The following is a 26,569-nucleotide window of genomic DNA, read 5'->3' on the forward strand; positions in this document are numbered from 1 at the left end:
AGAAGGTGCGAAGACTGTGCGCGCACATCCGCCGGTCGCCTGTACACTCCGTTCGTATGCAGAAGCTGACTATACACACCGAATATGGGGGAAAGGACCGGCAAGGTACCAGGTGAATGTAAATAAAATGTGTGCAACAAAACGCAATAGTTATTAAAATACCCTTTATTAAAATATGGGTATATACATAAAACAATTAAAAGAAAAAGAAAAACATACCAGGCATGTACATGGTATCATAATATAATATGTTGTAGCATAAAGCTTAATGTATAACCATGTTAATAATATAGAAACACGCTCAATAATGAACAGGTAATAGTTATATCTTAATATAGAAACCCCAAGAGAAAATAAAGTGATAAAAAGAGGAAATATATATAAAAAATATATTTATAAAAAATATAATAAAATATACGTGAATATTAGGTGTATAATAATACAAAAAATAAATAAAGTGATCCAAAAATTGCAATGTGAAGGAACAGATAATGTAAACCAAAATGCCACAATATGTGCAAAAAGCCACACAAATTTTGTGGAAACCGCAAAGTGAAAGTCAAGGGTTAAATAACTACCTGATGAGCTGTGAAAGGTGCCTGGTAACGCGCCCCGACGCGCGTTTCGGAATAAATTTCCTTCGTCAGGGGGAGGAGATGCTAATAGCCGGCACTTCCATTTATAATGCCTTCAATATCGGGCAGGTCACAGAACGGCGCATGCGCCACCGCCGCGAACCGGAAGACACATCGCGCACGGCGTCACATGACAAAACACTGCCGGGTGAACCCGGCATGTCAGGGCATGAAGAGACGCCGTCGCCATGTGAACCACCGGCGCAGAGGCGGCGCACGCGCACAGGTGCCTGTCCAAAAATGAAAGGAAGTACAAATGTAGCGACCGCTACAAAAGGACCGCTTGCCCAGCATATCGCAACAATATATATGTAGGAGTGTAGAATCCAATAAAAAGAGGGGAGCAGAGTGAAAATAAATAATAAAAGTGATGATAATAGTGAGTGAAGAATGCAAAACTGTATATATACAGTAAGCAATTCACACATAACATGAGAGAAAAAAGAAAAAAACAGAAGAATGACACTGTATGTGACAGCACTATATGTGACAAATGACACAATGTGTGACAACAATTTGATGAATGGAAAAAAGGAAAAATGTGTGTTACACTGGATAATGTGTAAATAGACAGTGCAAAAGAAATAAAGAAATAAAGAGTAAAAAGATAAATGGTGGAAATAGATAAAAACGTTTTTTGTATATATGTTGCTCCATCCATACTACAAAGCTCAAAATGTGTCACTGTTACAAAATAAATCTAGATAGTGCAAAAAGGAAACTGCACATATTCACATAATAATATGTAACTAGATATAATTAAAATTCAAAATGCACCATTATAACAAGATAATGATAATGTGAAATGCAGAGAAGAAGGGGATAACATCTTCTACATAATAGTACATATATATGTGCATATTGCAAAAAGATATATTTATATCTCCATCCATGTTCAATATCATAACATAATATATACGAAAAGTTCTTGTCACTGTTTCCTCTTTCTCAGAAGTATACGGTCCATAAAGATGCAATGTGCCGACCAAAAGATCTAAAATAAATACAAAAAGAATTATAAAAGTAGTACTAGGGTATTTTATAAAAACGGAATAAAAGACAAACTCTCATTCAAACCCAGTGGAGACACAGTATTCAGTGTCCAGATCCACTGGGTTTCTAACTGTGCAAGACGCTTGCTGACATTGCCTCCCCTAACCCCATTGCAAATCATGTCAATACCAGACACTTTTAGCAAGGTGGGATCACAATTGTGATGGATTTTGAAGTGCTTTGGCAAGGTTTTAAGGGAAGCAATATCCTCAATCTCTCCTGCTGCCTTTATGCCTAACACGTGCTCACGAACCCTCACCTTTAGCTGGCGGGTGGTGAGGCCAACATAGATGAGGGAACATGGGCACGTGGCATAATAGATGACAGCAGTTGATGAACAGGTGATAGATTGAGGCAGGCAAGGTAGTTAGTGATAACGGGCGTAATTTTGTGGCAGCCATAGCCCTTTCAAAACTCAGCCACATACCTTGCTTGGCTCACACCTTGAACCTGGTGGTGCAGTGCTTCCTCAAAAATTATCCGGAGTTAACAGCCCTGCTCCAGAAGGTGCGAAGACTGTGCGCGCAAATCCGCCGGTCGCCTGTACACTCCGTTCGTATGCAGAAGCTGCAGCGATTGCTCCACCTTCCCAACCACCGCCTCATTATCGACATTGCAACAAGGTGGAACTCCACCCTGCACATGGTGGAGCGGCTGTGCGAGCAGAGGCAGGCCATAATGCATTTGTGGGAGGATACACGGCCAGGCACTTTGAGAGCAGACATGGAGTTGACAGGTGTGCAGTGGTCGAAGCTGAAAGACCTTTGTAAAGTCCTTCAGTGTTTTGAGGAATGCACACGGCTGGTAAGCGCAGACGACGCCATCCTAAGCATGAGCATCCCACTTATGCGTCTGCTCATGCAAACTTTGACGCACCTTAAGGAGCAGGCGTCTGCAGCCAATGTTGATGAGGAGGAAGAGGAGGAGGGAATCCTTGATCACATTCAGCCATTGTCTGCTCAGGGACCTCTCCTGGACGAGGTGGAGGAAGAAGAGGAGGAGGAGGAGGATGATGGGGATGATTACTTAGGGGAGGAGGATGCATCTCGTGGGGCAAGTGAAAATGTTGGCGTGGCAAGGTCTGGTACAGGGTTTGTGCGTGACTGGAGGGATGTGGATTTGCCAGAAAGTGCTCCTCCACCCAGCACTCGCAGTGCATCATTGACACTGGGAACATTGGCCCACATGTCAGATTATGCCTTGCGGATCCTAAAAAGGGACCCCCGCATTGCCAAAATGATGAACGATGACGACTACTGGTTGGCCAGCATCCTGGATCCACGCTATAAAGGCAAATTACAAAACATCATGCCACAGGAGAACCTTGACCTAATATTGGCTAATAAACAAGCAACTCTGGTAAATCGGTTGCTTGAGGCATTCCCAGCACACAGCAGCGGTGATGGTTCTCACACGAGCCATACGGGCCGGGGGCAGCTTGACAGAGATGTTCGTGGTGCACACAGCAGAAGTGGCGTTGGAGACAGGGGTTTCATGACAATGTTGTGGACTGATTTTTCAAATACCGCTCACACAACTGGTAATACTGCATCGATGGAAAGTGACAGGAGACAGCAGTTGTCAACTATGGTAACAAACTACTTTTCCTCCCATATCGATGTTCTCCCACACAGGTCATTCCCCTTTGACTATTGGGCCGCTAAACTGGACACCTGGCCTGAATTGGCCCAATATGCCTTACAGGAGCTCGCTTGCCCAGCTGCAAGTGTGCTATCGGAAAGAGTCTTCAGTGCAGCTGGATCAATCCTGACAGAAAAAAGGACCCGTCTGTCAACCCAAAATGTGGATGATCTAACCTTCATTAAAATGAACCACGCATGGGTTTCCAAGGATTTTGTCCCACCTTCCCCTGATGACACATAGGGTGACAGAAAAATGGCTTGCTTTGGTCCACCTCTTCCTGGTACTTCACCTATTTCGCCTTTTGCATCAGCTGAATGTCCAACATCAACATATGCCACTTTCTAAAACTCCCTAACTGTGCTGCCTCCCCCCCATGGCCGGGGTCACCACCTAGCGCACGACACCGTGCGAGTGCCGTTGCCCTGGACAGGTGGGTAGGCCGACTCTTGGGCGCGGGCACTGGCACAGGGTCCCTCATAGTGCAATCAAGTGTCTCTGACGGTGGTGGTGCACACCCGCCGTCAGACACACCGCTGTACTATGAGGGGCCCAGTGCCAGTACCGACGCCCACGAGTGGGCCCCCCTTGCTTGGGCAGGGCCACAGCATTTGCAATCTTTACCTCTCCCTGCTCCTCCGCTGTGTAATCTGGGCCGTCAAATCCATACTGTGCCTGACACCGTCTGAGCCTGCCTCCTGAGACATATATTTTGAATGTGTACGCTATCCATACATGTTATCCAGGGATACGGTACCCTTTCTAACCTTTGTGCAATCACGTGCAATCCATACTGGGCCTAACACCGTCTGAGCCTGCCTCATGCTGTATAGACATATATTTTGAATGTGTACGCTATCCATACATGTTATCCAGGGATACGGTACCCTTTCTAACCTTTGTGCAATCACGTGCAATCCATACTGGGCCCAACACCGTCTGAGCCTGCCTCCTGAGACATATATTTTGAATGTGTACGCTATCCATACATGTTATCCGGGGATACGGTACCCTTTCTAACCTTTGTGCAATCACGTGCAATCCATACTGGGCCTAACACCGTCTGAGCCTGCCTCCTGAGACATATATTTTGAATGTGTACGCTATCCATACATGTTATCCAGGGATACGGTACCCTTTCTAACCTTTGTGCAATCACGTGCAATCCATACTGGGCCTAACACCGTCTGAGCCTGCCTCATGCTGTATAGACATATATTTTGAATGTGTACGCTATCCATACATGTTATCCGGGGATACGGTACCCTTTCTAACCTTTGTGCAATCACGTGCAATCCATACTGGGCCTAACACCGTCTGAGCCTGCCTCCTGAGACATATATTTTGAATGTGTACGCTATCCATACATGTTATCCAGGGATACGGTACCCTTTCTAACCTTTGTGCAATCACGTGCAATCCATACTGGGCCCAACACCGTCTGAGCCTGCCTCATGCTGTATAGACATATATTTTGAATGTGTATGCTATCCATACATGTTATCCAGGGATACGGTACCCTTTCTAACCTTTGTGCAATCACGTGCAATCCATACTGGGCCTAACACCATCTGAGCCTGCCTCATGCTGTATAGACATATATTTTGAATGTGTACGCTATCCATACATGTTATCCGGGGAAACGGTACCCTTTCTAACCTTTGTGCAATCACGTGCAATCCATACTGGGCCTAACACCGTCTGAGCCTGCCTCCTGAGACATATTTTGAATGTGTACGCTATCCATACATGTTATCCAGGGATACGGTACCCTTTCTAACCTTTGTGCAATCCATACTGGGCCTAACACCGTCTGAGCCTGCCTCCTGAGACATATATTTTGAATGTGTACGCTATCCATACATGTTATCCAGGGATACGGTACCCTTTCTAACCTTTGTGCAATCACGTGGAATCCATACTGGGCCTAACACAGTCTGAGCCTGCCTCATGCTGTATAGACATATATTTTGAATGTGTACGCTATCCATACATGTTATCCAGGGATACGGTACCCTTTCTAACCTTTGTGCAATCACGTGCAATCCATACTGGGCCTAACACCGTCTGAGCCTGCCTCCTGAGACATATATTTTGAATGTGTACGCTATCCATACATGTTATCCAGGGATACGGTACCCTTTCTAACCTTTGTGCAATCACGTGCAATCCATACTGGGCCTAACACTGTCTGAGCCTGCCTCATGCTGTATAGACATATATTTTGAATGTGTACGCTATCCATACATGTTATCCAGGGATACGGTACCCTTTCTAACCTTTGTGCAATCACGTGCAATCCATACTGGGCCTAACACCGTCTGAGCCTGCCTCCTGAGACATATATTTTGAATGTGTACGCTATCCATACATGTTATCTGGGGATACGGTACCCTTTCTCACCTTTGTGCAATCACGTGTAATCCATACTGGGCGTGAGAACGGCTGGCGAGCTGTTAAGCAAGCTACAGCACCTGTCCAGACAAGTACAGGGATTCCCTAGCGAGGAGACTTATTTGATTGTTTTCAATGTTGGGACTGCAATTTTTGGGGAGCACTATACTCTGGAGAATGATAGATGGGGCAAGGTTGACAAGCTTAAGAAAGAAGAATTGATGCTTTTGGCATTCAAATGGGCACTGTAGGTGTGTTTCCTGTCCTCCTCTCACTGCCGACTTTTATTCCCCATTGACTTACATTGGGTTTCGGGACGACCCCGACTTTTCCCTATAATCGGACGATCTTGCTCGACCCGACTTTTGGAAAAGTCGGGTTTCACGAAACGAAACGCGACCCTAAAAAACCAAAAGTCGCTCAACTCTACTCAGGACAAATTGGACAACAACTTTTGGGGTCCAATTTCTCCTGTTACCATTGGGAAAATAAAAAAATTGGGGACTAAAAGATCATGTTTGTGGAAAAAATATGATTTTTTTATTTTCACGCCCGGGCATTATAAACTTATGTGAAGCCCTTGGGAGTTCAAAGTGCTCACCACACATCTAGATAAGTTCCTTGGGGGTTTTATCACAAAAAATGCCCAATTGTTATGTAAATTTTACCCTATAAATGTGTGATACCCCACAGAACATAAATTAGACAATTGTGGTAACCAAGATATATACCAAACAGGACTCAGCACCACACAATGGTGTATCAATGATAAAATATCTTACTTTATTGAAATTTATAAAAACAAAGTGTACAAGAGAGATACTGGAAAATAAGGAGAGACTAAGAACCATGGAACCTCCCACCACACTGCAGCACAATAAGTCTGATGCAATCCACATAGAAGTGATAATAACTCTGCAAATAACATAGGGCAGACAAAAATCCACCAAATAAATCCCTAAATAGAACATGTGCCGTGACGGGTATACATAAAGACCTGTATGTTTGTAAAGTGTGTGATGGACTTACTCTAGCCCACACAAGGCGTTACTCTCAGTTAAATTAGCAGACAAAGTAAAAATTGATGCGTGGTTACATACCAGTATGTACTGGTGGGGGAGCCCCAGCCGTCACCTCTGCCCCGACGCGTGTTTCGCACAGCTTCCTCGGGAGGTGTGTCAGGGCAGGGGGCGATCCGGTTTAAATAGAGGTCTGGCTAACGCGCTTACTAAATGATTGCCTAAACCTGTGTGAATGTTACCGGCAGAATTCAGCTAGTGTCAGCGCCTGTGTGGCACAAATGGAAGGTCCTGTTCCTGGATGAAGTAAGCGGCATTCACGGCGCATGCGTGGGATCACGTGAGTCCTGCCATCCAATTGGAATGCAAGTCGCCGGTCATGTAATCTGGAACGCCAGGTCCTCAAGGGAATTGTGCGCTCCTAAATCACTACTGACCGCTTCATGCATACCGGCGGCTCAGAATACCCCGCATGCGCACTACCACATAAAGGGGAGGACTGAAATGTAAAAAATGTGAAAGAGGAATACAATGTGAATATGTGTATAATTATTATTTTGAACTATGTCAGTAGTGCCAATTTTTTTTTAAAAATTGCATGACTAAAACACATACTTATGTCTTGAATTAAAAACATCCTAATCATAAGTATTACGTACACCAATGTCTATTTACAAAATAGTTAAATTCTATTTATAGGGTGCTTGCAATTAAAAGCACCAATAATGTGCCATAAAGTGCCCATACATGAAAGAAAACTAATAAAAAGTGTTATTTATCCTGATGTATATTGGGGATCTTTATCTTGTCCGTGGTCATTATAAATGGACAAGTTTTACATTTTTTCTGGTTGCAAGGAAAGGTTCCTGCAGCTGTTGGGGAGGACAGGGAGCTTCTGACAATGATGCTTCTTAAATTTGGGGGCTGCCTAAAACACAGCAGTGGGGGGTCTGAAAAAATGGATTGTAATCGGGCATCTTTTTGTAGTAAAGGTTGTAGTTTCTGTGCAGCTCCCCTTAGCACTTCCAGATTTGGGTTGCAGGTGACTACTAGAGGCACCCGGTTATTTTCTTCTTTAGCTTTGTAATGTAGCAGGTGATTCCTTGACATTCTGGTGGCTCTTGTAATTTGGTTTTCAATTGTTCTTGGATGGTAGACCTGATTCAAAAAGGTCTTTTTGAGGGACCAAGGTGTTTGTCTCTATCCATGGGGTTGGAACATATACGATTGTATCTGATGGCTTGGCTATAGATAATAGAGTTCTTTATGTGTTTTGGATGGAAACTGTCCCATTTAAGGTATGTTGGACGGTCGATTGGCTTTTGATACAGGGATGTCTCTATTTCATTGTTTTTTAGCTTAATGATGGTGTCCAAAAAGTTAATCTCAGTGCTGGAGTAGTTGAGTGTTAAATTGATGGTGGGATGAAATTGATTAAACTGTTCGTGGAACGTCTTTAGCTGTTGCTCAGACTCCGTCCAGATGATTAAAATATCATCAATCAAGCGGTAGTAGGCCATGGACCTGTTGGGGCATGAGGACAAAAAGTCGCTTTCAAGCTTGGCCATGAAAAGATTTGCATACTGTGGAGCCGTTTTACTTCCCATAGCTGTGCCAGTCTCTTGTAGATAGATCTTGTTTGCTTTCATGATTTCTGACAATTTGTTATCAGATAAGCCATACATGTTTACCTACCATTCATTCATCATTGTGTCTAATGGGCAGTTTTTTATCTGGGTACTTGATGTGACAATTTTTATATATACTTCATATACATAACATAGTGGTTTTGGGAAAGGGCATAATTTGCTACAAATTTATATGTAACTGGTTCTACTGTGTGTGAGTGTTATGCATCTATTCAGACTGTCTGGACTTTCTACCTTTCCTCACATGCATATATGATTGTATAAATCTACTTTACTGCATTCATGAAGATATTCTAAGCAAATGGATACAGGCCATCTGGCCCTCTGTCGTCTTATAGGATGATATAGGAGATTAGGGATAGCCATCACACGAGCAGGGGCGCCATTCTCGTATTTCTTAGGGTGCCAACCTCCGCACCTAGGTAGGTGTTCAGATAGTCATTTTGTATAGGGCCAGGTCACTCTTTTCTTCACATCGGCTGAGTGAGATTGTTATCAGATGGTAACACGTATTATCAATTTTTATACATCTTCTTTATGTCCATTTCCCCTTTTTTCCCGTTTTTTGAGTTTTTTTGGGCTATAATAGTATTGTGCAGTTTTTAACTGCTATGATTCAGGTTTTTCTGACCACATGATTGGATTGGCAGATTCAGCTGGTTAGATTTGGTTTGACTGTTATACCTTATCTCTTTCCAGCAATACAATAGCCCATTTTTTACTAGGCTTTCTAATAAGGGACATCTGTGCAATTTTATATTGTTATTTTTGTACTTAATAAAAGCTATATTTTAATAGGGTTTTTTTTTTCAGTTAGTCGGTTATAGGTAACCCTTGTTCACATTATACTTGTTAGTTGGTGTCTAATTTGTTAAATGGCTGGCTTCTTATCTGGACCGATCAATGCGGAACAATGGGTGGAGGAGGCTAATCAAGCCTTCTCCACAGAGAGCTATCCAACAACGAATAGTTGGTCGGTATCCATCAAAAACTTGTTCAAAGATCTATATATAGGGTACAAGAACAATGTGAAATCATTTTGGGAGATCAAGGCCCTTGAAAATTATATTAAAAATAATATTGTTCCGAGTGGCCTAAGAATTAATATCTTTCCATCACCCAGATTGGCGAGTCCTCAACTCCTACAGGCATGGCAGAGGGAATCAGTAGCCTCCTCATGTAGGTTTATGAAAATCCTGATTGAGGAAGAGAAGATTAATTTTGAATGCACTGGTAAAATATTGAATGAATTGATTGAGAAAACCCTCACATATAAATCGGACCCAGACTTTACTAGGAGAGAGAGGCAATTCTCCAAACTTCTATTGAAAAGTTTCAGACTACGATCAAAGATAGGAAACAATCAATTCCTTAGGGACTTTAACGAATTTAAAGAGAATAGAGCCTATAACTTCCTGGTCACACAACCAAGGGTATATACAGACATCTCATCATCTGAGACAGATAATTCTGATAGGGAGAGGTCTAGCTCTAGAGGTAGATGGAGACTGAGGGACAGGGAGAGAGGCAGAGGAAACAGACACAGATGGCAGGGCCGAGATTTGCGTGTGGCCCAACAGGTGGGGGTATCAATAGGGCAACCAACCCAGATAAATACCCAGATAAATGGAGCAAGTACACCTCAACAACCATCTTCCTCATTACAGCCTGCAGCATCCTCCTCTTTTTTGGAACAAAAGGTCCCACTCGATTATCAACTGAGAAACAGAGTGAACTAAGGGGGCCAAGGCCTGACCAAATCATTAACCTTATTAATTATATACTGTCTCTATATGAACAAAGGGTCCTTTTGAAGGGCTTGTCATTTTACCCACTACCAGGTATGACCCCTTTAGTTGGGCTAAGGATATCAACCTTTTCACATGAAACATGATCTAGAAACTATGAATATATTAACTGATTTATTGGTGGAAAATGAACGTGATGAAACCATGGGTCCATTTACATCTCTTAAGCTCAAAAATACTAGGTTGCCACCTGGGGATGAGGTGGATTGCATTGATATTTTCTTGAAGGTTGTGGAAGAAGAATTGATTAAAATTAATCCCAATATATCAAAAGGGGAAAGGGTATCAAATCTCACTTAGACCAAGATGACAGCACTCAATCTATTGGAGAATAATAAGGAGATCGTAATAAAGCCCTCTGACAAAGGGGGCAACCTAGTTATTATGGACCATGAACAGTACACTGCCATGTGTCACTCACTGCTGAGGGACAGAGATACATATGAAGTTCTAGAACATGATCCTACTTCTCAATATATGGACAAAATTACAGATATTCTGATGACTGGCCTGGACTTGAGACTGATTACCAAGAATGAATTTGATTTTCTTTGTCCCTCCTCTCCCCTGACACCTGTCTTTTACTGTCTACCAAAAATTCACAAGGGGGTCAATCCCTTGAAAGGACGGCCCATTGTCTCGGGGGTTGATTCAATGAGTCAAAACATTGGGACGTATATTGATAAGATCCTGCGCCCATTTGTTACGTCATTACCATCGTATCTAAGAGACACGTCTGACCTTCTCGTTAAACTTGAGGGTATTAATATCAGTTCAGAGACATATCTAGCATCAATAGATGTTGAAGCATTGTACAGTAATATTCCACATTTGGCAGGTGTCAGGGGGGTGGAGTTCTTTCTTGGTACAATGGCAACGCAGTTAGTGGCACATAGCAACTTTGTGGTGGAATTGGTGTATATCCTTAATCATAATTACTTCCTCTTTAATGGCAAGACCTACCACCAGCTCAGGGGAACCGCTATGGGGAGTCCCTGTGCGCCATCTTATGCAAATCTCCTCCTGGGCTGGTGGAAGGAGACAAAGGTTTTCCTGGAGGAAGCATGGTGGTACCCGCATATCCTCCTATGATCGAGATTTATTGATGACGTGTTCATCCTGTGGTCTGGTTCACCAGGTGAATTTCATAGATTCATATCGTGTTTAAACCAGAATGATATTACTATGCAGTTTGCAGTTGAAATACATCTGAAATACACAGTGAGACTATCACGTTTCTCAACCTTCAGTTAATCAAAAATGGAGAGGGGGGTATCACCTCAAAGACGTTTAGAAAACTTACATCCACGAATAGCCTTCTGCGTTGGGACAGCTATCATCCTGGCCCCCTTAAAAGGGGAATACCCAAGGGACAATTTCTACGCATTAAGAGGAACTGCTCGGATGGGCGAGATTTTGATACACAAGCCCATGACCTGGGGCGGATGTTCCGGCAGAGAGGGTATCCAAGGGATGTAATAAATAAAGCATGGGATCATGCAGTAGGATGTAATCGTCATGATCTACTACATCCAACCCCAAAGGAGGAGTCATCGGATATATTGAGAATTATAGGCATGTTCGATGACAGATCTAATGAGGTGCAGGGTATACTGTGGAGACACTGGGGAATCTTAAGGACGGACCCAGAACTGAGAGATGTCATTCCACCTACACCCCGGATAACATACAGTAAGGGGAGATCCATACGGGATAGGTTGGTTCATAGTTTCTACAATAAACCAAGACCAGAAGGCACGTGGCTGGATTGTAAGTCATGTGGCACGTTTAAATGTGGCAGTTGCAAATTCTGTCCTTGGATCAGTAGAGGTAAATCATTCAAAGGTACTACATCGGGAAAAGTTTACTATATGCGAGACTTTGCAAACTGCAAAACAGAAGGTGTAGTCTACATGGCCACATGTTCCTGTCCACGTAATTATATAGGAAAAACCAAAAGGGAATTGCGTAGACGAGTGGAGGAACATTTGGGAGACATAAAACATGAGAGAGATACACCCCTGGCGAGACATATAAAATTAGAACATCATAATGATCCAAAAGCTGTGTCCTTCTGTGTCCTTGAGGTAGTGCGGCGTATCCCATGGGGGGGAAACTGGGAGAAGTCATTATTAAAAAAAGGAATGTGAGTGGATATTTAGACTATGTACTCTTGTGCCGGATGGCCTTAATGAACAACAGAATTACTGTTGTTTCATTTGATTCCTTGTCCATTATCATGAAGCCATGCCTGTGACTAGGTCTTGTGACCCAGTCTTTTGTTATAATTAGGATATGATTCTTGATTAGAATGTACCCCAAATGTTAGTTCCTACCCTTATTTACAGTCACTGTATATACTATGGTTCTGAGGTTAAAATGAATTAAAAAATTTTATAATCTTGATGGGTATATAAGAGATCTAAAATTATAAATCATGATCCTATGTGTCTTTGGTTGAACATTAAGTATATATAAACGCTGCCTATTTATACAATATGTGCGGTGGTAGTCACTGTTTATATGTATCGAGCCTAATGTAATAATGCTCTTTTTGTGTGAGGAATATGGGTAAATAACCTCACAGTTTAGGGCATGCGCATTTCCATTATAGGAGTAAATTTATCCATGTACTCGCAGGATATAGAGCATGCTCAGGTATAATGCATGAAGAAAAACGTCCCTATAGATCGGATCATGCGTACTTCAGAAGTGAGGACGCTGCTTATATGAGCTGTAATATGCTCCTATGTGACTACACTGCATCTGTGCAATGATGGCTATTGTGGTGACTGTAGCCTGATCATGTGACTCTCCCAGCATCTAGACACTGAGTGGACATGCGCAATGAAACAATGAGGACACAATGGTATTGGTAGGAAAACATACTGTGTGCCTCTAGCACTGTGTGGGCAGGTGCTGACGTCAGTGTGAGAACAGCAATTGCTGTGAGCTGATCATGTGACTCCTCTAGCGTCTGGACACTGAATAGACATGTGCAGTGAGAATGTGAGGACACAATCTGCAGGTAAACATACACCGTGCTTCTAGTGTTGTGGCACCAGGCGGTGACGTTAGTCTGAAAGCAGAGGATGCTGAGAGTGATATAGTTATATAAGGGGGGAATGGTAAGCTACAGGTGCAGCCTCATCAATTGGATTAGTCTCCACTGCCAGACCGCTCTGACCAATATGCATCTCTCCTGATGAACCCGCAGTAGGGGGAAACGCGTTGATATTGTGCGGACTATATCTGAGGAATGATGTTATCATGGACCTTATGGATATCATTATGAAGGAGTATATATTCACAGATAAGTACTGTTTTATTTTTCACCTATGAATGGGCTTATTGTTGTCAGTATCTGGTGATTTAAACTAGGGGTATGATATATATCTGATATCTGGAGTGGCTGTAGCACCCCTACTAATTTACACTGAGACTTGAAAATCTGGTACATTCAGTGGTGTCTTTGTTTGCTTTCATGATTTCTGACAATTTGTTATCTGATAAGCCGTACTGTTATGATTGAGTCACCGTAGGAGGCAGACACAAAAATAGAAGCTACGTCCAGAAAACCAGAGAAGTTGGCAACTATCAGATTGCAGACCCCTGAACCTATCAACACAACTAGCAGTAGCCGTGGGGGGTTCCTACGGTGCCCTAGACCCCTCGATCACAGCCGGAGAGCTAAATAGCCTAAAGACAGAAAAGGAAATCTAAACTGCCCCAGAGCAGACCCCAAAGCAAAAGGCAGCCCCCAACATATAATGACGGTGAAGCAAGATGAAAAAACACTCACACAGATAGAAAGATAGGCTGAGCAAACGATGGGGCCCAAGCTAACTAAACAGAACAGGAAAGGAAGGTTGCTGTCTGCAATCTGCCAAAACCCTATCAAAGACATAAGCCAACAAGCTGATATGGAAAAAGACCCTGAAGCAGCTAGGCTTCAAAAACTAAATCAGAACTCAGGTATTTTCAGAAGACAGAGCTAAAGGAATTCAGCTCACCCCAGCAGGGAATGGCAGAAATCCAGAAAAACAAAGCAAAACAAAGTCAAAGCACAAATGCAAAAAGCCGAGCAGAAAACTTAGCTTTAGAAGAGCAGGAATTCAGACTGGTCTCCAAGGATCCCACAGAGAAATCACCCGCAGGGCAGAAGGGCGTTGGCAGCCTTATATCCAGTCAGTAACTCCACTTAGCCAGTCATCATCATTAGGCTCAGGTGTTTGATAATCAGGCTCACTACCTTTCTTTACCAGAAGAGGGCGTTCCTCGGGCCTCAGTAGTGAAGGGGAAAATGAACTCACAACACCGTACATGTTTACCTACCATTGATTCATTATTGTGTCTAATGGGCAGTTTTTTATCTGGGTACTTGATGTGACAATTTTTATATATACTTCATATACATAACATAGTGGTTTTGGGAAACTACTAAAATTTTGCTACAAATTTATATGTAACTGGTTCTACTGTGTGTGAGTGTTATGCATCTACTCAGACTGTCTGGACTTTCTACCTTTCCTCACATGCATATATGATTGTATAAATCTACTTTATTGCATTCATGAAGATATTCCAAGCAAATGGATACAGGCCATCTGGCCCTCTGTTTCTAATCTGTCGTCTTATAGGATGATATAGGAGATTAGGGATAGCCATCACTCGAGCGGGGGCGCCATTCTCGTATATATCTTAGGGTGCCAACCGCCGCACCTAGGTAGGTGTTGAGATAGTCATTTTGTATAGGGTCAGGTCACTCTTTTCTTCACATCGGCTGAGTGAGATTATTATCAGATGGTAGCACGTATTATCAATTTTTATACATCTTCTTTATGTCCATTTCCCCTTTTTTCCCATTTTTTGGGCTATAATAGTATTGTGCAGTTTTTAGCTGCTATGATTCAGGTTTTTCTGACCACATGATTGGATTGGCAGATTCAGCTGGTTAGATTTGGTTTGACTGTTATACCGTTTCTCTTTCCAGCAATATAATAGCCCGTTTATTACTAGACTTTATAATAGGGGACATCTGTGCAATTTTATATTGTTATTTTTGTACTTAATAAAAGTTATATTTTAATAGGATTTTTTTTTTCAGTTAGTCGTACATCAGGGGCTTTCCAAATGCGACATTGTGTCCGATCTCAATTCCCGCCAAAAAGTCAAATGGCGCTGCTTCCCTTCCAAGCTCTGCCATGCGCCCAAATAGTCGTTTACACCTACATATGGGGTATCAGCGTACTCAGGACACATTGCACAATAACTTTTAAGATCATGTTACCCTTGGGAAAATAAAAATTGGGGGTGAAAAGATCATTTTTGTGGAAAAAATATGATTTTGTAATTGTACGGCTGTACATAATAAACTTCTGTGAAGCCCTTGTGGGTTCAAAGTTTTCACCACATATCTAGATAAGTGCCTTGGGGGGTCTAGTTTCCAAAATGGGGTTACTTGTGGGGGGTTTCCACTGTTTATGTACATCAGGAGCTCTCCAAATGTGACATGGCGTCCGATCTGAATTCCAGTCAATTTTGCATTGAAAAAGTCAAACGGCGCTCCTTCCCTTCTGAGCTCTGCCATGCGCCGAAACAGTGACTCCCCCCACATATCAGGTATCTGCATACTCAGGAGAAATTGCACTATAACTTTGGCAGTCCAATTTCTCCTGTTACCCTTGGTAAAATAAAAAAAATTGGACCTGAAATAATTTTTTTGTGAAAAAAAGTTAGATGTTCATTTTTTTTAAACATTCAAAAAATTCCTGTGAAGCACCTGAAGGGTTAATAAACTTCTTGAATATGGTTTTGAGCACCTTGAGGGGTGCAGTTTTTAGAATGGTGTCACTTTTGGGTATTTTCTATCATATAGACCCCTCAAAGTGACTTCAAATTTGATGTGGTCATTAAAAATAAAATGGTGTTGCAAAAATGAGAAATCGCTGATCAACTTTTAACCCTTATAACTTCATAACCAAAAAAAATTTTGGTTACAAAATTGTGCTGATGTAAAGTAAACATATGTGAAATGTTATTTATTAAGTTTTTTGCAATAAAGGAGGAACAACGAGTATATATAGCCAAAATTACAAAGGAGAGTTGTATTTATCAAAAGTTATAATTTAATAAATATATATAATACAAACATCATATGTTGACAAAAATGCATGGGCATACATAAAGGTCATGTGACTAACTCCATGGGTCAATTTTAATGACCAGGAAAATCAGGGACCAAAATTTAGATAACACATGTGCCATTCAAAAAGAATCATATAAAGAGTTAATGATAGTTTAGAAACACATGTTATCCAGCGATAGGGAATAAATAGTACTCACTTCCCCAAAGCATACAATTCCTATACCGCTAGGTAAGCAGCCTCTCATAAACACTGATTAGCATCTCTATCAGTGTATAATACATTGCGCGGTGGAGAAAAAGTTTATAAGTAAAGTAATGCAAAATAATTACCCATAGTGGTATATATAAAGCCCCGTCAAGACCTTGGTCATGTACCCCGATGCGCATTTCGCGTACACAAGGTATCGCTTCCTCAGGGGTACGAAACACGCGTCGGGGTACATGACCAAGGTCTTGACGGGACTTTATATATACCACTATGGGTAATTATTTTGCATTACTTTACTTATAAACTTTATCTCCACCGCGCAATGTATTATACACTGATAGAGATGCTAATCAGTGTTTATGAGAGGCTGCTTACCTAGCTGTATAGGAATTGTATGCTTTGGGGAAGTGAGTACTATTTATTCCCTATCGCTGGATAACATGTGTTTCTAAACTATCATTAACTCTTTATATGATTCTTTTTGAATGGCACATGTGTTATCTAAATTTTGGTCCCCGATTTTCCTGGTCATTAAAATTGACCCATGGAGTTAGTCACATTACCTTTATGTATGCCCATGCATTTTTGTCAACATATGATGTTTGTATTACATATATTTATTAAATTATAACTTTTGATAAATACAACTCTCCTTTGTAATTTTGGCTATATACTGTATACTCGTTGTTCCTCCTTTATTGCAGTATGATATTGAGTCGCCTTATAGCATGGACATTTGATATTTGTTGCTGGTGTTTCTATTTATAATTTATTAAGTTTTTTGTGTGCCATATCTCTGTGATTTACAGGCATGAAAATTCAAATTTGGAAAATTGCGAAATTTTCAACATTTTTGCCAAATTTCCATTTTTTTTCACAAATAAACGCAAGTTATTTGAATGAAATTTTACCACTATCATGAAGCACAATACGTCACGAGAAAACAATGTCAGAATCACCGGGATCCATGGAAGCGTTTCAGAGTTATTACCTCATAAAGGGACAGTGGTCAGAATTGTAAAAATTGGCCCGGTCATGAATGTGCAAACCACCCTTGGGGGTTAAGGGGTTAACTATTACAATCCATAGGCTTTCATACACTTTTTGAACTTTTCTATAACTTCTTTTTTACCTTTTATATAAGCCTTCCTTTGGAGCCGAAACTTATTTAAGCATCAAGGGTGAACTCTTACCTACATCTAGTTTATTTTGGTGTATTACTTTTAAATGGCTTACGTTTGCATTTTTTGTCCCTACATTATCATGTTTTACTCATTTTATTTTAACATGTCTCAATAAAATTTGTATTTTTATGGCATTTTGCTTTCCTTTTTCTTTTTTTGGTTTCTCTAGTTTTTGGAAGTGCCATTTATCTAAGATATTCTTTTTTGGTGTATGTTTTTAATAAACTAGTTGAAAACTTAAACTGAATGTGTTCCTGTGCCTACCTCTTTAAGTACCGAGAGAGTCAATCTACCACAGTATGTACAGGATAGGTAATAAAGGTCTCATCACTGAAACTCCCATCAATCACTAGAATAGAAGACCCGGGCCCAACCATGTCCCTTTTCTCTGCTGTCAAGTTTCATTGAAGCAGTGGTGCAGAATGTGTATTGCTGTCACATTGAAAGTTTATAGGACTGAAAAGGATGGCCAAGTAAAGAGCCTAATTCTTTCTGTCAGTACGATAGGCATAAAATGCAACTCACTTCTTCTCTTTAATATGATCAAGCAATGAAGATGAAGAAGAGGCTCAAGCCCCAAATTTTAGTGTACATTGGGAGTCCTAGCTTTCTGGTCCCAACAATCAGACATTTATCATTTATGCTATGTATAGATGATAAATGTCTATCTTAGGAAAATCAGTTTACTTTAAATGTCATCCCCTTACATTGTATTTAAACATTTGCATATATATGTATACATATGTATATCTATATACACACACACGCATACATACACACACAGTAGAACTTGGAATAATGTACAATTGCTTAAAGTTTAAAAATTAAAAAATGAGGATGGATTAGGTCAGTATTATAAGAACAGAAAAGGTCAATCTCCTTCCTCATGGATCCCACGAAAACTACTTATGACTTTCAGTATAAACTATTTCTCAGACATAGTGTCAGAAAACAATGAAGGATGAGCGTTGATTTGTACATAACACTTCAGACGGTTTACAATAGGGACTTGATAAAGATTCAAAATTCAATAAGTCAAGCTTGTTTTATATTATATCCATTTTCTAGAGTAAGTTCATTTCTTGTTTGATTCATCTTCCATGCTAGAAACATATTGCTGAAACTTTAATAAATTGTACAATGTTATAGGACAATTTGGACTCACAGGAGGCAGGGTCACTGCTTCAGGAACCGGCAGAGGCAGGAGTGGGGCAATGCTGTTTGTCCTGGGCTCTCAGAAGATGTCGACCAGCACCACCATTCCCATAGATTTCCCTGCAGTGGGCTTTGGAAGGTGGCGCATGCGCAGATTTAGATCTCAGGAGACAAGATCTCATCTCTAAGATTTCGTCTCTCTAGATCTAAATCTGCAAAATGAGTCGCCTCCAGTGGCCATTTTTCCGAAGCCCACCTCAGGGAAATCTGCGGGAAAGGGGATTATCTGTATCTATCTATATATCCCATATCTATCTATCAAGGAATAAAAAGCTGGAAGCATTCCATTTTTTCCTAACTATCTTTCTAGAAAAAATTGAGCAGAGAGCAGCACCTAAACAATGTCAAAAGTTGGGCGCAGGGCTTCACAGGTACATACCAGTCCTTAAATAAGAAAAATGAAAGAAGCAGCACACCATCATTTTAGTGCAAGAAAAGTTATTTTAACCCCTTTCCTACAATGGACTTACTATTCCGTCCATGTGACCTGGGACCTAAGTACCAAGGACGGAATAGTACGTCTAGTGCGATCAGCGGTGCTCACGTGGTGAGCGCCGCTGATCGCAGCCGGGTGTCAGCTGATTATCACAGCTGACACCCGGAACAATGCATCAGGGGCGGTCACGGACCGCCCCCGACACGTTAACCCCTTGCACACCGCGATCAAACACGATTGCAGTGTACCGGGGGTTAAAGGGAAGCATCGGCAGGGAGGGGGCTCCCTCCGTGCTTCCCTGAGCCCCCCACAGCAGCGCAATGTGCAGCGCTGCTGCGGGGGGCTCCATCCCTGCAGGTCACTGAGTCCAAGATGGCGACGGGGACCTTCGGGGGCCTGCAGAGAGCTGGCTTCCTCAGTGCCTGCAAAGCGCAGGCATGAGGAAGTCTGCATCTATGCCTGTGACAGATTGCTGATCTGTCACAGTGATCTGTGATGTGACAGATCAGCGATATGTCACAGGACAGTGATGTCTCCCCTGGGACAACCTAATAAAGTTAAAAAAAAAGTAAAAATAATTTTTTAAAAAATCGCTAAATAAGTGAAAAAAAAAAATATATACCCTAATAAATTCATTTTTTGGAAATAAAAAAAAACAAAACAAAAAAAGTGCACATAGTTGATATCGCCACGTCCGTAACAACCTGCCCTATAAAACTGTCCCATTAGTTAACCCCTTTAGCAAACCCCTTAAAAAATAAAAATAAAAAACCAAGCAAAAAATAATGATTTATTATCATACTGCCGAACAAAAAGTGCAACAACGCACGATCAAAAAGACACATATAAATATCCATGGTACCACTGAAAACATCATCTTGTCCCGCAAAAAACAAGCCACCACACAGCATCATCAGCGAAAAAATAAAAAAGTTATAGCTCACAGAATAAAGCGATGCAAAAATAATTTTTTTACATAAAATTGTTTTCATTGCATAAAAGTGCTAAAACATAAAAAAAGACATAAATGAGGCATTGCTGTAACTGTACTGACCCGAAGAATAAAACTGCTTTACCAATTTTACCACACGTGGAACGGTGTAAACACACCCCCCCAAAAGAAATTCATGAAACGCTGGTTTTTGTTCATTCTGCGTCCCAAAAATCGGAATAAAAAGCAATCAAAAGATGTCACGTGCCTGAAAATGATAACAATAAAAACGTCAACTCGTCCCGCAAAAAATAAGACCTCACATGACTCAGTGGGTCAAAATATGGAAAAATTATAGCTCTCAATATGTGGTGATGCAAAAACTTTTTACAATAAAAAGCGTCTTTTAGCATGTGACAGCTGCCAAACATAAAAACCGCCATAAATAGTAAATCAAACCACCCGTTATCACCCCCTTAGTTAGGGAAAAATAATAAAATTAAAAAAATGTATTTATTTCCATTTTTCCATTAGGGTTGTGGTTAGGGCTAGGGCTAGGGTTAGGGCTAGGGTTAGAGCTAGGGTTAGGGCTAGGGTTAGGGGTAGGGGTGTGTTGGGGTTAGGGTTGGATTTAGCATTGGGGGTTTTCCACTGTTTGGGCACATCAGGTGCTCTCCAAACGCAACATGGCATCTGATCTCAATTCCAGCAAATTCTGCGTTGAAAAAGTCAAATGGTGCTCCTTGCCTTCCAAGCTCTGCCATGCGCCCAAACAGTGTTTTACCCCCATATATGATTTATCAACGTACTCAGGACAAATTGGACAACAACTTTTGGGGTCCAATTTCTCCTGTTGCCCTTACGAAAATAAAAAAATTGGGGACTAAATGATCATGTTTGTGGAAAAAATACGATTTTTTTATTTTCACGCCCGGGCATTATAAACTTCTGTGAAGCCCTTGGGGGTTCAAAGTGCTCACCACACATCTAGATAAGTTCCTTAGGGGCTCTAGTTTCCAAAATGGTGTCATTTGTGGGGGGTTTCCACTGTTTAGGTACATCAGGGGCTCTCCAAAGGCAACATGATACCCGCAGACCATTCAATCAAAGTCTGCATTCCAAAACGTCACTACTTCCGAGCCCCGACGTGTGCCCATACAGTAGTTTTCTCCCACATATGAGGTATCAGCGTACTCACTTTTGGGTATTTTCTATCATATAGACCCCTCAAAGTGGCTTCAAATGTGATGTGGTCCATAATAATAAAATGGTGTTGCAAAAATGAGAAATTGCTGGTCAACTTTTAACCCTTATAACTTCCTAACAAAAAAAAATTTTGGCTCCAAAATTGTGCTGATGTAAAGTAAATATGTGGGAAATGTTACTTATTAAGTTTTTTGTGTGCCGTATCTCTGTGATTTAAGAGCATAAAAATTCAAAGTTGGAAAATTGCGAAATTTTCAAAATTTCACCAAATTTCTTTTTTTTCACAAATAAGCGCAAGTTATTTGAATGAAGTTTTACCACTACCATGAAGTACAATATGTCACGAGAAAACAATGTCAGAATCAGTGGGATCTATGGAAGCGTTTCAGAGTTATTACCTCATAAAGGGACAGTGGTCAGAATTGTAAAAATTGGCCCGATCATGAACGTGCAAACCACCCTTGGGGGTAAAGGGGTTAAGGAGTAAATATGTAAATTGAAAATGCATGAATTAAATCCATACATACCTGGCACCCCACAAACATACATGATGCACTTAAACGGTCCAGTAAAGATGAACTTGTTAAAGCAAACCTAGTGTCCCTTGATGTGTGTGCTGCTGATCCAGGAGCCAAGGACGTGGATGCAATGGAGGTTTCCAACTGACAACTGAGTTCAATGCAATGTACACAGTATGACATTAATGGACTGAGACACTGTATGTTTGTGGGGTGCCAGGTCGTGAAGAATCAACAGCTCACCCACTGCTACTGTCTTGGGCTCCATACAACTGTATGGATTTAATTCATGCGTTTTCAATTTACATATTTACTCCTTAACCCCCAAGGGTGGTTTGCACGTTCATGATCGGGCCAATTTTTACAATTCTGACCACTGTCCCTTTATGAGGTAATAACTCTGAAACGCTTCCATAGATCCCATGTCATGATCCAGGACGGGATTTCGCTTTGACCCGTCCTGGTTAGACTATGGGTTAATTGTGCTGCCTCTCTCTGGCAGCAGGAGGCTATTTAGTGTTCACTGGACCTGGGTCCGGTGTCAGTTATACTCCTGCCCTCGGCTGAGTTAAGTGACCTCTTGTATACGTGTGCCTTGTGCCTGATATTTTGCTTGTTTGTTCGGTTGTGATCTGGTTCTGTCCCTGTTACGAGTTCTGCCTGACCCTCTTGTACTGCGCTACCTCTCGTGTATGACTCTCTGCTTGTGACCCGACTTCTCTCTGCTCGTCCCCTTGGTACCACGTCGCCCTCTTGTGTATGACCTTTGGCTCTGTCTGACTACCCGTCTGTTCGTCCCTCCTGTACCTCGTTCGCCCATACTGTGCGTGACCTCTGTTTTGCCTGACTCTGAGTTGTTGTATGGTGTCCTGTCCTATCTGAATACAGGACGCTAAGCCCCGCCCCCTTGCAGTCACATGACCATAGGTCCCGTGCACATTATTCAGTTTTAGTGTCCGCAGGTCCTATGCATCTTTACTTTCCAGCACTGACTGGATCCTGACACTATTAGCCTGAAGCACGCATGGTCACCTCTGCTGCCCTGCTCCCCAGGTATCTTTTAGCACTGCTTCTGTTCTCAGGACACGCGCACTGGCTCTATGAGCAAGTGCAGTGCGGTGTCTCTGACATCCCACTGATTCTGACATTGTTTTCTCGTGACATATTGTACTTCATGGTTGTGGTAAAACTTCATTCAAATAACTTGCGCTTATTTGTGAAAAAAACAGAAATTTGGTGAAAATTTTGAAAATTTCACAATTTTCCAACTTTGAATTTTTATGCCCATAAATCACAGAGATATGGCACACAAAAAACATAATAAGTAACATTTCACATATGTTTACTTTACATCAGCACAATTTTTGAACCAAATTTTATTGTTAGGAAGTTATAAGGGTTAAAAGTTGACCAGCGATCTCATTTTTCCAACACCATTTTAGTTTTATGGACCACATCACATTTGAAGTCACTTTCAGGGGTCTATATGATAGAAAATACCCAAAAGTGACACCATTCTAAAAAATGCACCACTCAAGGTACTCAAAACCATATTCAAGAAGTTTATTAACCCTTCAGGTGCTTCACAGGAATTTTTTGAATGTTAAAAAAAAAATGAACATTTAACTTTTTTTCACAAAAAAATTATTTCAGGTCCAATTTTTTTTATTTTACCAAGGGTAACAGGATAAATTGGACTGCAAAAGCTATTGTGCAATTTCTCCTGAGTGCGCTGATACCTGATATGTGGGGGGAAACCACTGTTTCGGCGCATGGCAGAGCTCAGAAGGGAAGAAGCGCCGTTTGACTTTTTCAATGCAAAATTGGCTGGAATTCAGATTGGACGCCATGTCACTTTTGGAGAGCCCCTGATGTGCCTAAACAGTGGAAACCACCAACAAGTGACCACATTTTGGAAACTAGACCCCCCAGGGAACTTATCAAGACATGTGGTGAGAACTTTAAACTCACAAGGGCTTCACAGAAGTTTATAACGTACAGACGTACAATTAAAAAATCATATTTTTTAAAAAAAAAATGATCTTTTCACCCCCAATTTTTATTTTCCCAAGGGTAACAGGACACAAAGTTATTGTGCAATTTGTCCTGAGTACGCTGATACCTCATATGTGGGTGTAAACAACTATTTAGGCGCATGGCAGAGCTCGGAAGGGAAGCAGCACCATTTGACCTTTTTGGCTGGAATTGAGATCGGACACCATGTCGAGTTTGGAAAGCCCCTGATGTGCCAAAACAGTGGAAACCCCCCACAAATGACACCATTTTGGAAACTAGACCCCCCAAGGAACTTATCTAAGATGTGTGGTGAGCACTTTGAACCCCCAAGGGCTTCACAGAAGTTTATAACGCCTGGGAGTGAAAATAAAAAAATCATATTTTTTAAACAAACATGATCTTTTAGTCCCCAATTTTTTTTATTTTCCCAAGGGTAACAGGAGAAATTGGACCCCAAAAGTTGTTGTCCAATTTGTCCTGAGTACACTGATACCCCATGTGTGGGAGAAAACTACTGTATGGGGACACATCAGGGCTCGGAAGGGAACTAGTGACGTTTTGGAATGCAGACTTTGATAGAATGGTCTGTGGGTGTCATGTTGTGTTTGGAGAGCCTCTGATGTGCCTAAACTGTTGAAACTCCCCACAAGTGACCCCATTTTGGAAACTAGACCCCCTAAGGAACTTATGTAGATGTGTAGTGAGCACTTTGAACCCCCAAGTGATTCACAGAAGTTTATAACGCCCGGGCGTGAAAATAAAAAAATCATATTTTCTTCCACAAAAATGATATTTTTGCCCCCAATTTTTTATTTTCCTAAGGGTAACAGGAGAAATTAGACCCCAAAAGTTGTTTTGCAATTTGTCCTGAGTAGACTGATACCACATATGTGGGGGTAAAACACTGTTTGAGCGCATGTCAGAGCTTGGAAGGGAAGGAGCACAATTTGACTTTTTCAAGCAGAATTGGCTGGATTTGGTATCAGACGTCATGTTGCGTTTGGAGAGCACCTAATGTGCCCAAACAGTGGAAACCCCCCAATTCTAACTCCAACCCTTACCCCAACACACCCCTAACCCTAATCTCTGCCCTAACCCTAGCCCTGACCCTAGCCCTACCCCTAGACCTAACCCTAGCCCTAAACCTAACTCTAATGGGAAAATGGAAATAAATACATTTTTTAATTTTATTATTTTTCCCTAACTAAGGGCGTGATAAAGGGGGGTTTGATTTACTATTTATGGCGGGTTTTTATGTTTGGCAGCTGTCAGACGCTAAAAGACGCTTTTTATTCTAAAAATAGTTTTTGCATCACCACATTTTGATAGCTATAATTTTTCCATATTTTGACCTACCAAGTCATGTGAGTTCTTATTTTTTGCAGGACGAGTTGACGTTTTTATTGGTACCATTTTCGGGAACGTGCCATTTTTTGATTGCTTTTTATCCCGATTTTTGGGATGCAGAATGAACAAAAACCAGCATTTCAAGAAATTCTTTTGGGGGGTACGTTTACACCGTTCCGCATGTGGTAAAATTGATAAAGCAGTTTTATTCTTCGGGTCAGTATGATTACAGTGATACCTCATTTATGTCATTTTTTTAGGTTTTGTCGCTATTATGCACTGAAAACAATTTTATATAAAAAATAATTTTTTTTGCATCGCTTTATTCTGCGAGCTATAACTTTTATTTTTTCACTGATGGTGCTGTTTAGTGGCTCGTTTTTTGCAGGATATGATGAAGTTTTCAGTGGTACCATGGTTATTTATATCTCTCTTTTTGATCGCGCGTTATTGACTTTTTGTTCGGCAGTATGATAATAAAGCATTATTTTTTGCTTTGTTTTTTTATTTTTATTTTTTAAGGGGTTCGCTAAAGGGGTTAACAAATGGGATAGTTTTCTAGGGCAGGTCGTTTCGGACATGGCAATACTAAATATGTGTACTTTTATTGTTTTGTTTTTTTTTATTTCCAAAAAATGAATTTATTAGGGAATGTTTTTTTTTTTATTTAGCGATTTTTTTATAAATTATTTTTACACTTTTTTTTTTTTAAACTTTATTATACTGTCCCAGGGGGGACATCACTGTCATGTGACAGATCGCTGATCTGTCACATCACAAATTGCTGTGACAGGCACAGGCACTGCTGGAGGCTTCCTCATGCCGGCGCTTTGCAGGCATGAGTGTTATGAATGGATCACCGAGGAGGACAACAAAAAGCCAAGTCCCAGAAAACCAGAGAGGTTGGTAACTATGCAGATTGCAGATCCCTGATCCTATCCACACAACTAGCAGTAGCAGTGGAGCGTTCCTACGATGACCTAGACGCCTCGTCACTGCCGGAGGACTACATAAGCCTAAAGCAAGAAAAGGGGAAAACTAACTGCCCCAGAGCAGACTCTAAAAGAATAGACAGCCCCCACACATGTATTAACGGTGAAACAAGATGAAAACACAAACACAGGCAGGAAAGTAGGCTGAGCAAACGCTGGGGCCCAAACT

General features: G+C 41.2%; 1 long non-coding RNA gene across 1 annotated transcript in view; it reads right to left on the reverse strand.

The window, feature by feature from the left end:
• Window positions 1-434: 434 nt before the first annotated feature.
• The window catches only part of LOC141072617 (uncharacterized), a 129,677-nt gene continuing 103,542 nt past the window's right edge, over window positions 435-26,569 (reverse strand). Inside the window, exon 3 of the long non-coding RNA XR_012226719.1 lies at window positions 435-1,629. This is a non-coding gene — a long non-coding RNA (uncharacterized lncRNA). The remainder of the gene's footprint in view (window positions 1,630-26,569) is intronic.

Source organism: Dendrobates tinctorius, unplaced genomic scaffold, assembly GCF_039654945.1.
Source record: "Dendrobates tinctorius isolate UK_male_01 unplaced genomic scaffold, ASM3965494v1 ptg000281l, whole genome shotgun sequence".
Taxonomy (NCBI): domain Eukaryota; kingdom Metazoa; phylum Chordata; class Amphibia; order Anura; family Dendrobatidae; genus Dendrobates; species Dendrobates tinctorius.